The sequence below is a fragment of the Pteropus medius genome, unplaced genomic scaffold (genome assembly GCF_902729225.1).
Source record: "Pteropus medius unplaced genomic scaffold, Ma_sr-lr_union100, whole genome shotgun sequence".
NCBI lineage: Eukaryota > Metazoa > Chordata > Mammalia > Chiroptera > Pteropodidae > Pteropus > Pteropus medius.
Genome location: NW_024345601.1, coordinates 14,624,926 through 14,639,482, shown reverse-complemented (window position 1 = coordinate 14,639,482; position 14,557 = coordinate 14,624,926). Strand labels below are relative to the sequence as shown.

Sequence of the window (14,557 nt, the reverse complement as noted above, 5' to 3'; positions counted from 1 at the left end):
GTGAAGCTCTGCAATCTTTTGCCTTTTAGATTGATTATTAGTCAGTAAAAGTTGATATGATGCAGTGGAAATGACTTCCACATCGCCCATAATCCAGTAAACCATTGGCATTTGCTGGCAACTGAAGCTTTTCTGCAAACTCCAGAACACCACTTTTAGAGGCAAATTCTATCACCCTGATAGCATTTTCTAGTTTTATTTGATCTTAAAAAACATTTCATTATGTTTAATTTAGGGAAATGAGATTTCTTTAATGATTATCAGTAGCAGCTATTAGCAGCTCAATTACATTTGCAAATTCATTTTTAAAAGCTTTATGGTTTTTCAGATAAAAAATTTCAAGTTCTAACTGTACCCATTAAAAGTTACTGTTCTTCCCTTTGGTGCCCATGCTTCCAAGAGAGAAGATATGTTTTATAGTGCAAAGTAAATAATGCTAGAAGCCGAGGATTAGCCTAAATAGGACTTAGAATTATTCATTTGAATAAATAAGATATTTCATTAAATAAATTGGTTCATCAAATATATCTCTTCCTTTGGGGTTTCATATACACTAAGCTGTACAGTGTGAAAGGTCAGGGAGTAACAGTAAGAGGAGAGGCAGCTGACTAACTTGGAACGCAGATGTTTCTCATTTGTGTGTGTGCCTTGCCCTGGTTACAGTCCTACAGCGAGTTATATATCACCGCTATCACGTCTAGAGCAGTATCTTCATGAGAATTGTAAGAGGGGGTCCACATTACCTCTAATTTATTGTTCTCTTGAATACTATCAGTAGTTTCAGAAGTGACTCTAATTTTATGTTTCTGGGAGCTTCTTGTTTATATAATTAAATGGTTGTTGCCAGTAGGAACGCTTTCCTCAAGCTGTGTGTCGCCCTTGTTCTCAGTCACAGTAGCATTAATAGGTTATTTTTTTCCCTTTATAGATTATAAAGAAATAAATAAAATAATTTATATATTAAGATCTAGAGAAGATTGGCACCTATAGCGAAGAACCCATAATAGAGCTTTGGCCTTCTGGCTCATAATCAGAATGCATTTCACCTGGAGCATCTGGACGAGCTCCTTGTAGGTAGTAGAATTTAGTAAATGCTGGTGGATGTGATATGTTGGACTCTCCATAAGTCAGAAGCAGTGTTTGGTGTATAGTTACAACCAGGCCAGGGTTTGTCCGTCCACTTGGTGGCAAGTATGAGCTAGAGCATAGAGGTACTACCTTGGAAAAGAAATAGAAAGCATCTTTTGAAAAACCTTGGGTTTGCTTCATTGATTTGCGTCACTGTAATGCAAAACGATCTCTTTTGGCAGGAAGTAACAACTGCTGCAAATAAAAATTGTAAATGCCTTTGTTGCTGTTTGTCGTGGATAAACACATGCAAGTTTCAAATTATTTAAAATCATTGTTCCTTGAGTTCTTTTCTGCTAATAAACACAACGTCAAGAAAATGCCTTAACTTATTTAAGGTGTGTGCATTCAAAGGTCTTATTTGTTGTCTTTTGTATTTAGAAAAGTTTATCTTTATTCTTCTCAATTTACTTTAACTTTTACCCAGACCACTAAATACTTATTGATGGAAATTTGGATTATAAGCTTTAGGATTTTGGTGTTTGAGTAGATTAGTCTCAAAGGGAGAGAGTTACACATGGTACATGTGAGTGACAATCTTACGTGTGTTGCTGGCTGCCCCTGACTCATACCCACCATGGGTTCCCATTGTAAGTTGTATTAAGAGAGCGAATCATATGACAGACAAATAATTGGAAAGCAAGTGTATATGAAAGCCAGGGAACTCACAGTTTAATGTGTGTAAAATTGAGTTCCTACATGAAAACATACCTTCCACTTGGGGTCTAAAAGTATGACATTTCATTTAAAAAAAAGGTAGTGGTGCCACTTAAAATTGTCCTGGAACAGTAGTCTCATGAAACACAGAGTCCTTGTTGTTTACATTTTGGATCTCCATTTCATCTAGCCACTGTTCTTTAATAATTTTGTTACCAAAGAAGACATTAAAATGAACACAAACATATGGTTGCAATGGTTTGAAATGATAATAAAGGACAGAAGCATATTAATTGTTATTCTCAGAAAGCTTACAATTCAATAGCTGTCTAATTTAATAAAGTCTTGTTACAGTGGAATGATTCAGCTGTTAAGAAACTTGTAAAAACTGTTAAGCACTGGAGTCAATGTGATCTCTTTTTAATTCTTAGGGGTAGAAGTTTTTCATGCCCACTCTCAGGAAAGCTGCAATATGCTGCAGAGTTGTTTGTCACTGCCTGGGTTTATTTTCATAAGAAAGAATTGATTACAGAGTGAAAAACATTTAGTTTAACAGCGATCAATGAATAACAGACAAAAGGACATTTGAAATTTTGAAGTCTTTAAAATATGAAATAAATGTACAATCTGGGGAGTTAAATTATTGGTTATAGAGGCCTGACCCAAGGGCTATTACAAATTCTAGATAGCAAATTTACTCTTTCTCTTCTGTGTCAACTCAGATGCTGTGAAGTAAGAGACTTAATTATTGGCTGTGGAGGAAAGTTAAAACTTATTTAGCACAGTAAATATAAAACTTTTAGTAGACGGAGAAAGAATTTTTCGTTACAACCTATAATCTGCATACTGAAGGGTCTTAGCGTACACAGAGTTGTTTGATTTTAATGAGTGGTTAGACTTAACATTTTATTTTGGCATCTGAGAATATATGATAGAAAAGCATTTAAAGGTGTCATCTCCTGTCAACATTAAATCTCGGAGGCTCTTGGAATATTAAAGGAAAACAAAATGTTTATTTGCATGACTAAATAATCTTTATTTTTTACATATGCTATAACTAATATTTAAAATTATCTAATGTTGCGATTAGTTTGACATGAAGTAAACCCTTTGTAAATTGTTGTTGGATTAAAGTAATTCGAATAATCTCTAACACTAAACAGCACTGGCAGCAAATGACTACAGATTCTATTTTCTCTTAGGAGAGGGATGGAGTATCTGTTTTTCATTGAGAATAAGAAGAGACATTGGCTAATGGCTCAGCACCCATTGCTTAAATGTATTTCTATGTAAAACACAAACTGGTGTCTTTGTACAGAGATATAATCACACAGGAATAGATTAAAAGATTCCTAGCTCACTGACAAGCACAGATCTTACATGATTTCCAGAAGTGCTGCAAGGTTCATTCTTTCTAGAAAATGCAAACTTAACTTTTTAATTGTTGATAGGGGCTACAATTTCACTAAATTTTGGGGAAAGTGTATCAAATTGAGTTTGTTTTTTCAATAATAATGACAGTTCCCAACCTCATGGCTTCTGGGGAGTTTATGATTTGAAATAAAAGGAATACCACTTCTTACAAAATAAATAATTAGAATTGATTCCTTTTCGTTAGTTGTCAACTGATGATCTACATTAAGGTTTACAAACCTTAATGATCTAGATCTAGGTTTACAAACTATGCCTGAGCTGCCTGCCTTTTCTACCTGTTTTTGTAAACAGTTTTATTGAAATACATCCACACCCATTTGCTAATATATTCTGTATGCCAAATTTTGTTCTATAATGGCAGAACTCAGCAGTTGCAACAGAGACTTTATGTCCCATGAAAGCGAAGATATTTACCATCTGGGCTCATACAGAAAGTGTTTGCGAACCCCTGCTCTAGACAGTCCTGCTTTGCCAGTTCATTGTTTGATATGTGATCATTACAGTATTCTTAATGGCAAAGACCATCTCTCTTTTTTAAAGACCATCTATTAAATCTCTTTTATATCCCACAGTCTCTTTATAGGTCATGGAAAGGGAGAGGCTTAGTGACAGTTGGTTCACTGGTTGAGGTAAAAGTTTACTAGACCAGGAAAGAATCCTTGGTACTTGTAAGGAGAGGCAGTTAAGCTCTATGACCCAGGAATCAAATTGCCTGAGCTCAGACTCCAGCTCTGCTATTTATTTCTGGTTGTCTTAGCTTCATAATCTTAAAAAATGATTGCTTTAGAAATAGTACCTACTGTCCAGTGTTGTTGTGGGGATTTAGTGATATTACATAAAAAGTGCTTAGAACACTCAGCCAAGATTCATCATCAATATCACTCTTATTTGTGATAGAGTAATACTCATTTTTTAAATTTTATTTTATTTTCATTCACTTGATTTTTTCTGAACTGCTTTTGTAACTTCTTCATGATTAGGCAGATGCTCTCTAAATGTGTATACATGTTTCTTCGTATTACATATCAGCGGGGCTGCTGCCATAAGCCATGGTTTAGATATAATATTTGAGGCCACAATCTTGTTGAGTAGATGGATTCTTTTTACATAAATAGTAAAATGAAATAAAGCTACAGACTCCCTGTGTTATAGTAGTTGTGCTTTTATTTATTCAATAACTGCTTATAATAATGTTTACTGTACCAAACCCTTTGTAATTTGTGGACTATGTGTAGTTTCTCTTGGACTAAGAGGTGAGAGCTGCTGTTGTAGGCATTCAGACATGACAAACTGGCATGCCTACATAATGGCACATGTTTTGCTTGACCATGGTAATTAATAGCTGTTAAATCTCATTAATTGGAACCATTTTCTTTGTACATGCTGAATCTGATTCATTGGTCAAAAAGTCAGGGAGTCTTAGCTTATATAAAAATATACACTTGTAGAACAATGCTTCAATAACCGTAAACGTGAAGGAACCACATTTTATAACATTCAAGGCTGTGTGAAAAAAAAAAAAAACTTAGTTTTTAACATTATTACTTTCTGAAGAAGGAGGCAAATTTTCTAGGAGGGCTTTTAAAGATTAATAATGATTAAAATATTTTATGATCTTGCCAGTCACTTTTTCATCTTCATTAAGGGTTTAATTTTGAATGTGTGTGTATGTGTGTGTGTGTGTGTGTGTGTTTATATTGCAAAGGAAAGCGATTTATAAATGTAAATAAACATTTTACATATAAACCCTATTGGTCCAGAAACAAAATTTCACCAAGCTCTTGAAAATCTGTTCTTCTCTTAATTACCTGGAAAAGGAGACTTCCAAGACGGGGTTGGAGCTTCTCTGCACAGCCACAAAGATTTAGGGTGGGCTGGATCACCCTGGACAGTTAGCAACTTTTAGGGCCTCATTTGGACCTAGTAATCTAAAGTGCCTTTCCAAGTGTAAAGGCTTCCATTTCTCTTTTATCGTAAGACCTATAGAAGGGTAAAGATATTAATGTGTCCATGTGGAAATCTAGTTGAACAGCTTGGTTGTATCCATTCAGGTCTGACTAAGCCATCCAGGAGAGACCACTTTCAAATAAGAGAAAGCTAAACATTCAGACAGGAGTGGAAACTGGAGAGAAGCCAGGAGATTACAAAAAGGGCACCTGAGAACACAATTTCTGATGCTCACTTAAATTGCACATGAAAGAGCTATAGTCATGACCTAGGGACTTCTCCTGTGAGCCTTTCTATACACAGCCATGTGTAAGACAGACATTCAATTAGTGGTAACTGTAGTGTACATTGGCCTATTTTTCATGACTGTTATTTGTACCATGTGGTGCCATGTTTTCTATTTGCTTCCTCTCGTGACTATCTTCTATAACTCAGAAACTGAAATTATCTATCATGATCTTCCCTATTTGTGTGATTAACCAAGGGTCAAGTGCACTTTAAAAAGAAGTGCAGGTTGTCTTTTAAGAATATACATTTCCCTTACTACAGATTAACTGTACTCACTCAGCTCATGTATAGACCTTTAATGGGTTCCCGATAAAAATGACATTTCTGTTTAACCTTATCTCTCTGAAATAACACGAACTCTAATTATTCAATATGTAATATTTTCAATTTCTTCTAACTTTGGTAATTGTATGAAATGAAATACTAAAGCATTGAGCCAAAACTCATGATTAGTTCCACACTGATATTTTAAATATTATAGCTGACCTTTTAATAAAATGATAGAATGTGAAAGTTTGCATTTGCTAACAAGAGTAAGGCAAACTGCTAAATATCACGTTGTTTTAAAATTTCAGGTTTCTAATATACTCTGGTATTGTCACATAATGGAAGCTGGTTATGTAAAAACCAATCTGGATGTTCTCAGGGCCTTGTTTAAAAACTATTTGGAGAGATTTTCAACAATGAAATTGGAAGTATGAAGGCATTCTAGTGTGTTTTTCAAATGGATAAAAAGTGTTTGTGAGAAATTAACATTAATTACTGGGGTCCCAGAAGCCATTTCTCTGGCAGATTTAAAACAAAAGCTTCAGTAGTACCTTGTACAGCCTACTGTTGACGTTATAATTACTCTCCTTTTTTAGAAGAATGATTAATTATAATAGCAAATATTCTAATTTTCCATACGCATAATTATACTCATTCACAGAAGAAAGGGGGAGGAATATAAGGATTCCAATCAGAAAAACAGGGTTCTTCATCTGAATAGATTTTTCCTCCTACGGTTCTAGAAAATCTAGTAGGGTGAACAAAATGAATAGTAAAATATGCTATCTTAAAAAAATGCAATTACAAATGCTTTTTAAGGAAGCCACTGTCTGTGAGTCCTGTAAGAAAAGACATTTTGACTTAATAGGAGTGAAAGTGATTAGTCAGATAAGAGATTTGAATTTGAGGTTTAGGATTACGATCTCTGGGCTGTTGGCAGAGGGCAGAAAAGTGACCAAACAAAGGCAATGGTAAGGGAAAAATGACAAATGGTGAAATAGATGGGGTTTTTACACGGAAGAAAATCTCATCGCATTATCCTCAGAGTGATCAAAGACTGAAAGTTGTAACTGATACAAACTTTGCAAATCCAGAGCTGGCTGCCAGCTAAGAACAAGGAAGTAGTTAGGAAGGTCAAGAGGATCTAGTTAAACTCCCCAAGAATGTATTGAACTGCTGGAATGCTCAGTGATATGCTAATATTCTGTGGAGTTTCATTACCAAGCACAAGGCCAAATTCACGCCTGAAGAAAAGCATGCTCTTTAAAGAGATAGGAGATCATAATTATAAATGAAATACTGAGCAAAACATGTGACATCATGTAGTTTAAAAAACTAAGTTGAATATTGGGAGGGAGCATAAAGAAATGAGCATGTTTTGGACTTTACAAAATGGATTCCATGGGAGCCATGACAGTAATGCCAACTGGCACATTGTGGGAACGCCCTTAGAGTATGACCAGATTGCCCAAAACCACAGAAATGTCAGTCCCCTTCTGCAGAAGCCGATAAAACTGAGGATCCCACCTTGTAAGGTGCATATAAGCTGAACACCTTAGACAGGCAATGCTCAAGCCTGACTCGATAGCATCACGGAAAGGTGCAGTAGAGCCGAAGACTCTGACCTTCTGACGCCCTGGCTTGGGACTGACACGCAGCAATTCATGTCGCCAGTCAACAGAGCTTGCTTTGGAGATGCTAAGGACTCTCATCCCTTCGCTCTGTCACATGAGACTCTGTATTTTCCATCTCTGTAAATTGTGTGTTTAAACTGCATGGGTACCTGATTGGTTTATCTGAGAAGGTTCCACTCAGTAAATCAAGCATTGTGGAAAGACACAAATATGTTCAAGGGTGTTACATTGCTAGCTACTTTTTTAGCTTGCAACTGAGCACCAGTGTATGAGATAAGTCATGAATTAGGTGGATAGTGACATAAAACATCAGAAGGCAGAGCAAGTATTAACCTTTATAGTAAATGTAACTAAAGTTTAAGATTAGAGTGTGGAAGAGAGAATAAAAGAGCTCAGAATCCTCTAAAACGGCAGTCCCCAACCATTTTGGCACCAGGGACCAGTGCTCCTATGAGACTCTAATGCTCGATGATCCAAGGTAGAACTGAGACGCTGATGCTAGTGCTGCGGAGCGGCTGCAAATACAGATGAAGCTTTGCTCACTTGCCTGCCACTCACCTTCTGTTGAGCAGCCTGGTTCCTAACAGCCCATGGACCAGTACCGGTCTGCAGCTCGGGAGCTGGGGACCCCTGCTCTAAAGTAAGGAACAAGGAGAGGAAATATAGTGACTCAGACTTTGCAATGGAAACTAAATCTGCTGGAGAAAGCCACTTATTCTTCACTGGTTATTGGGATAATGTCAGAAAAGGAACAGAATGTGGGAGTGAAATGGGGAATGAATAAATCTAGGTCATTCAGTACATCGATTGGTTCAGGGCAGAAAACTGGAAGTAAAAATTCCTAAGAGAACTGAAACCCTCTCCCTTCCTTATATGAAATATACTGTATCCACAGAACAGAAAAGAGTATTTAAGACTTCAATCAAGTAGGAAGGCACTTAATAAAATTGACTTCTGAGAACCCCCAAATGGAGAGAATAATTAATAGCTACTGTTCATTGTGATCAATTAACATGACAACAGAGAAAGATCTGTGACCAGGGGAAAAGAATGAGTCATTGACTTCTTATAAAAAGACCCGGTGGTGGGTAACTGAAGCTGTTTTTTAGGTAAAATTGAGAATTGAGCCTTTTGACCAAATAAACTCAAGGAAATTATTGGGGTCAGGGAAAGAATGTGTCTGAATTAGGTAACTGACTATGGATACCAGGCTTACTACTCACTTGGTTTCTTAGAACTCGGTGTCTTGCTTTCCTTGGTCAGACCCTCAAATCATCAGATTTTCAAAGATTTGGGAGGAAATGTTTTTCTGAGAAGCTTATTGAAGTCAGAAAGTCAGTGAGCCAGAAAACCCTGTGGAAAGGCCTTTTCCAATTCAAGGAACCATTGCTAATGAATGACAGTAATAAAAAACAAGCAGACACTGCTTGTACCTTTCACTTCTGAAATCCATCCTGAGCAAGAACTATCTCGCTCAAAAGTCATTTAAATTCTGTCATTCTCCTCAGGATCTACTGAGACCTACAATTGTTTGGGAACCAAATTAAAACCGATGCTCTGAGGTCTCTGTTTCACCACCTCTCTTCCCACTTGTACAATGCTCCATGTTACTTTAACATCACGGTGGCTGTTTTAGACCAGCCAAGAAAACCAAGGCCTTAGCCTCTGAAATCTCCAGCTTCACCCACCTAAGTATCCATACAGGGATGCCAGTTACCTTGGTCATTATCAGATGAAATTTATATTCTGACTAACCCCAATATCTGCACACATACTCGTTTTATAGACACTATGTTTCATCTCATAATTTCATATCATTAGTAATTATGTTTTACTTGCTGTTTCAGGGGAGGGAAAATTACCCTTTATCCTCTTTGTGTCTCCGACTGGGCCTAAGAATTAATATAAGACAGATTAACAGGAGAAAAGCATATTGAATTTTTACATGTACACAAGAGCCTTCACAAGAGAATGAAGACCCGAAGAAGTGACCAGACCAAGAAAGAGTCAATTTGTGAATAACAGACAAAATGGAGAGATTTGGATTAGGGGTGATAGATGGTGAAGGAGCAGCTAGGAAGGTTAAGTGTTAGTTTAACAAGGTTTGTTTGTATAGCTGTCTCAGGCCCAAATTCTCTGTGTCTCTGATAAGGGTATAGGGAGAGCATCTTTCACTCCAGGGTTTTATGACCTCCTTCAGGGCAGAAGGGCGAAGGGATGGGGGAGGTCAGAGTGAACTTCCTGCTTCTGCCTTTTTCTTGAACTTCTTCAGCTTACGATATTCAGCATGCCAAGGTGCCATATTCTAAAGTAACATGTTCTAAACCCTGTCACCGTGATTGTGGTTAATTTCATGGGTGAATAAAATGTGAGAGTTTAAAAGGACCTGAGCTTTTTGGATGGCGGTCTAAAGAGGCTAATTCTATTTCCCAAAGTTGCAAGTTAATGGGAGAACCAAAACGATAAGGACCCAGACTACTAACCTCATGTCTTCTCCACCATAGGGATCATGCTAGTGAAAATCGGGACACCTAAAGTGATGAAAAATGTGGGAAGTGAATCAATGTGTAACTTTCTGCCCTACTTTTTTTTTCAACTGTATGATGATATAAATCAAAACTGCATTACTTTGTTATGTAAATGTAGTATTACTATTTTATTCTTCACTTGTAGCCCTAGTTGAAAATAATAAAGATCACTGACTATAAGCAAAAGACAACTTAATTTTCTCTCTTTGCAGGATAGAATATTTTGTTATAATTTGTTCCAACATACCTTTATTTTTATTTGTTTGTTTGTTTGTTTTTAATGCCTACAGGACCTGGTCTTCCTAAGTAGTCTCCCATTCAAGTACTAACCAGGCCGGACCCTGCTTAGCTTCTGAGATCAGACGGGATCGGGCGTGTTCAGGGTAGCATGGCCATAGGCTCCAGTATACCTTTATAATTCATATCAGTCTTGGCATTCTAGACCATTTTATCCTGTTTCTTTGCTCAACTCATCCTGAAAATACTCCTCCCATAAAGTTCACATCTGTATCCTTTTGCTAAGAGAGAAACATATACATAATTTTTGCCTAAGAAAATGTAATCGTGAGGAGTGATTCACCTGTAGCATTCTCTTTTAGAGCTCCTATCTAGCAGTCTAGTTTTGAGGACATTTAGTGCCCATCTGTCTTCTTTACCCTTGAAATTTCTTTCCTCCTCTTCCCCCCCTCCTTTGTTTCTCTCACTCACCTTTCCTTCCCTTCTCTCACTTTTTATTTATTTTTTTAAAGCAAGCTCTGTATCTTTTTTTGTTAGAATAAAAGCTTTGTCTGTCTTGGATGATGTTATCAGCACTGCGGATATATATCGGGCACCTTCTATCCTAGCATCTCAAAATCTGATTCTGATTCTTCTGTTACAGGCAACAGTATGGGCTTTAAAAAAAATCAATTCTTAAGTTCCTTATCTATTTCTCTGCTTCTAGGATAACTGGATCTTACATAACTAATGAGAGTATTGAATTCAGGGATCCTTATGGAGAAAATATATTACAATTTGTTTAAAAGGCAAAAATGAGGCTGCAATTAGATGTAATAACTAATGCTTAATTTAGAACCATTTTACATTGGCTTTATGGAAATTGGTTAATACAGTTTTTCCATTACAAACTAATTTTTATGAAAATATAATAGTTTAATTTTGTTGCTGCTGTGTGTTTGGTTTATGAACTTCTGAAGAAAAGAAATCACTTGTCAGTTTTAGATTCTCAAGAAGTAGCAAGAGAATTAGAATGGTTATTCTGGGTCTCTGTGTAATCTTAAAATATTCCAATATACACCGCACTTTGGTAAACACATGGTGGTATCCGTGACTGTCTGGAATGAATTAATAAGCAAACCTAAGCAGATCTTGAAGTTCTGAATTGATTATTGAGTATTAATGCCATGCTTTATGTTTATATCACCGAATCAAATGTACTTATCTTTTCCAATAGTCTAACTTAAAATTCTTATTGCACAGTATGTAGTTGGTTTGCCAGATTCCATATTTTTAATGAGTTCATTTATTTTTTTTCATCAATACCCAAGAATATCATTTAATCCCTATGACCTTTTCTAATGACCTCTTCGTTTCTCACTGTCTTTTAGATCCTTTTTATTTTTAAATCTAAGGGCGGTAATATTTCTCCCATGATTCTTTGATCATAAAATGTTATTCAAGAAGAGTATTGTAACTTGAACACATTTCAGGAAATTTTTTGAAATAGAAACATATAGCTTTCTATATATTACCTATCATGTATCTCTCAAACAAGTCATCACAGAATACCTTAAGATGAATTGATGCCTTGCGTGACTCACTAAACAGGCTTCACATGGAGTGTTTGGAAGTGGCTCTCATGTTATGGTGGACCTAGGGTAGAGATATATATTGACTTTCTATATTTGACATCAAGTATAAATATCTTAGTGCTAACCCCTGAAATTTTAGTATACCACAGATCAAGCCACCTGTTTAAAATCATACTAAGTGGTGAGATTAAAAAATAATGTCTCATAGAAGTCTAAACATAGAATTATCTATATTTTAGATGGCATCTGTTACTAAGTTAGTCTCAGTTCTTACATTAACATATAAATTAAAATGTATTTTTCCTCAGTATTAAAGTTTAATCTACTTGAAAAAACACATTTTGAGCTTTTTAAATAAATATATAACTACAATATTTATTTAACATTGAGTGATCATTAAAGAATAAAATTTTTATAGGATTTACCAAAAGTAGCTAAACTATATTAGATAATATAAACTATATACTTCAGTTAGCCATATCTTATTTTCATATGGGACTTTTAGGTTTTTATAGTGCTTTATCATACATTATTTTGCTCATTCTTCACAGTGATACTATGAAATTGTCTTGGGCAATTTTATTTTCCCCAATATACAGAGGAAATTAGCTTAAAACAGTTAAGTTTTAAGTTAAGTGGCTTGTCCAAATCCACTTGACTAACAAATGGTGGTGTCTAAACTAGAAGCTGGCAGCATTCACCATTCTATATTTAAATATTTTCTTATTCTGTTATTTAGCTTCTTAATTCAGTTCTTTCTCCTCACAGTAGTCAGAAGATCTTTGAAGAGTCTTTATTAGATCCTATCACTCGCTTGATTAAACCTTGGTAACGAGTTACTATCTTATTTAGGATGCAACCCCATGTCCTTAATACAGCCTTCATGATCCCCTGTGTTCTGCCTCTTACTATGCCACTGCCATCCCTTTGCTCACTGGGCTTCCCAGCACATTGGTCTTCAATTTGGTCTTCCCATATGTGACGAAAAACTTCCCATTTGCTGCTCACTCTGCCTAGGGTCCTGGTCTCTTCTCTTTACCTGGTAACGTCTAATCATCACAGAAATGTTAATTCCTCAGAGAAACTTTCCACTAACCCACCAAACAAAATCAGTTCCTCTTGCTGTCATCTTTCATCAAACCCTTAATTGTACATCAGTGTATACTGATGTATTTATCAGTGCGATAGTTTCTTTAGCACCCATCTTCTCCCCTTTGTAAGTGTAAGTGTAAGAGTAAGTTTACTGTAGTCAGAAACCATGTTTATTTGGCTCATTGCTGGTCTCCTGTTCTGGTCTGGTTTCTGGCTCATAGAAGCTACTCAGTAAACTGTTGTGGTCTGAGCAAATGACTAAATCACGTGGGTGTGTACATAGCTTCTTTTCTAAGCAGAGCTCTGTGTTAAATTAGAAAACAATGTCAGAACCTATAGATTTATCTTCAATCCTTGGGAACATGGAGATAGAAATGGTTTTTTGATACTTGAAACAATTGAAGCAAATCTTGGAAAAGTATCAAGAGAGAAGTTTAAAAATATAAAATGTTTTACCCAGAGAAATTGTGGAGTTTCCTTCCCTGGAGGTTTAATCAGAGCATAGTAATTAAATTTGAGGAACTTTAAGGTCTATGTGAAGGCTGTGAGATATAGACAAGATTATTTGGGAGAACAAATATTTGAAATTAATAAACCTTTTTTTTTTTTTTTTTGGTTTTTATATTTCATTCTTTGTCAAAAGGCCTATCTTTGCTTGTGCTGGAATAGGGAAAGGGCTCTGGAATTCTACTCTTGATTCAGGATTTCTTTTTCTCCACCGGGATGTACAGTCAAGTCAACTCTGCTGTAACTGGACATATGTGTCCCTAAAGATCACGGCCCAGGGCTTGAGGGAAAAATGGAACCGGGGCAAAATACTCAAAAGCTGTCAGTGATGCATGAAAAAAGATAGGAATCTAATAAAAAGGGCAGCTAAGTTTTACATGTGTTAAATGATGAAGAAATACATAAATAATACACTAAATATGGCACTTTACCCTGAGAAAGACACACAGCTTGCTTCCGGAAATGCTTATTGGCGGCTCGAGTGTTAGTGAAGCAGCTGAAGGAAGGCGGCGTGAAATCGGAGGGCAAGATGTACCATCAGCTGTGGACGGCGGTGGCTCACAACATGCACGGTGGACTGATGGTACTGGCTGGTCTCTCTGATGTCTGGATGGTTTGTATATTTCTACGCTAGGTTCAGCGAGATGCAGTTTTCTGTGTTCACTTCGTGTTTCTCGTGAATGAAATTGAGCATAAGCAAATGTGAGATTTGTGTCATGCTCAAATTGTCCCCTGATATGTCAACTGCATTGGAATAAATTTGCAGTTTTGTAGTAAGTGTTAAGCAGAAATGACTGTAGTAGGGGAAAAAATGGGGATTTTAGGTTGGAAGAACTTGGTTCTGGTCCCAGGGCTGTCGTTTCCAACCTGGGCGAGCTCTTTTACTCTCTTGACCCCATTTTCTTATCTTTAAATGGAATTGATAACAACCGACTTTGCTGAGTTGTTCTGAGGAATAGTTACAGCAGTGAAAGTGGGAACATGTAAAATGTAATGTGTTCTCCAAATTCAAGATTTTTCTCATGGAACTTAGTTATTTCAGAGTTAGAGACAGCAGCTGAAGAACACAAGTTTGAAAGTTCACACATCTTGAGTCAGCTTTTGCTGAGAAAAGTATGCAATCCTGCCTTTTGAATGAGAGTAAAGCCTGAGTCTCTAAAGCAGGGGTCCCCAATGTCCAGGCCTCAGACCGGGTACCCAGTCAGTGGCCTGTTAGGAACTAGGCTGCACAGCAGGAGGTGAGCGGGTGGGCCAGGGAGCAAAG

General features: G+C 36.5%; 1 protein-coding gene and 1 pseudogene across 1 annotated transcript in view; one reads left to right on the top strand and one right to left on the bottom strand.

Moving 5' to 3' along the window:
- NCKAP5 (NCK associated protein 5) overlaps positions 1–14,557 on the top strand; it is a 744,993-nt gene that overhangs the window by 358,706 nt on the left and 371,730 nt on the right.
- Positions 10,165–10,283, bottom strand: LOC120612107 (uncharacterized; annotated as a pseudogene).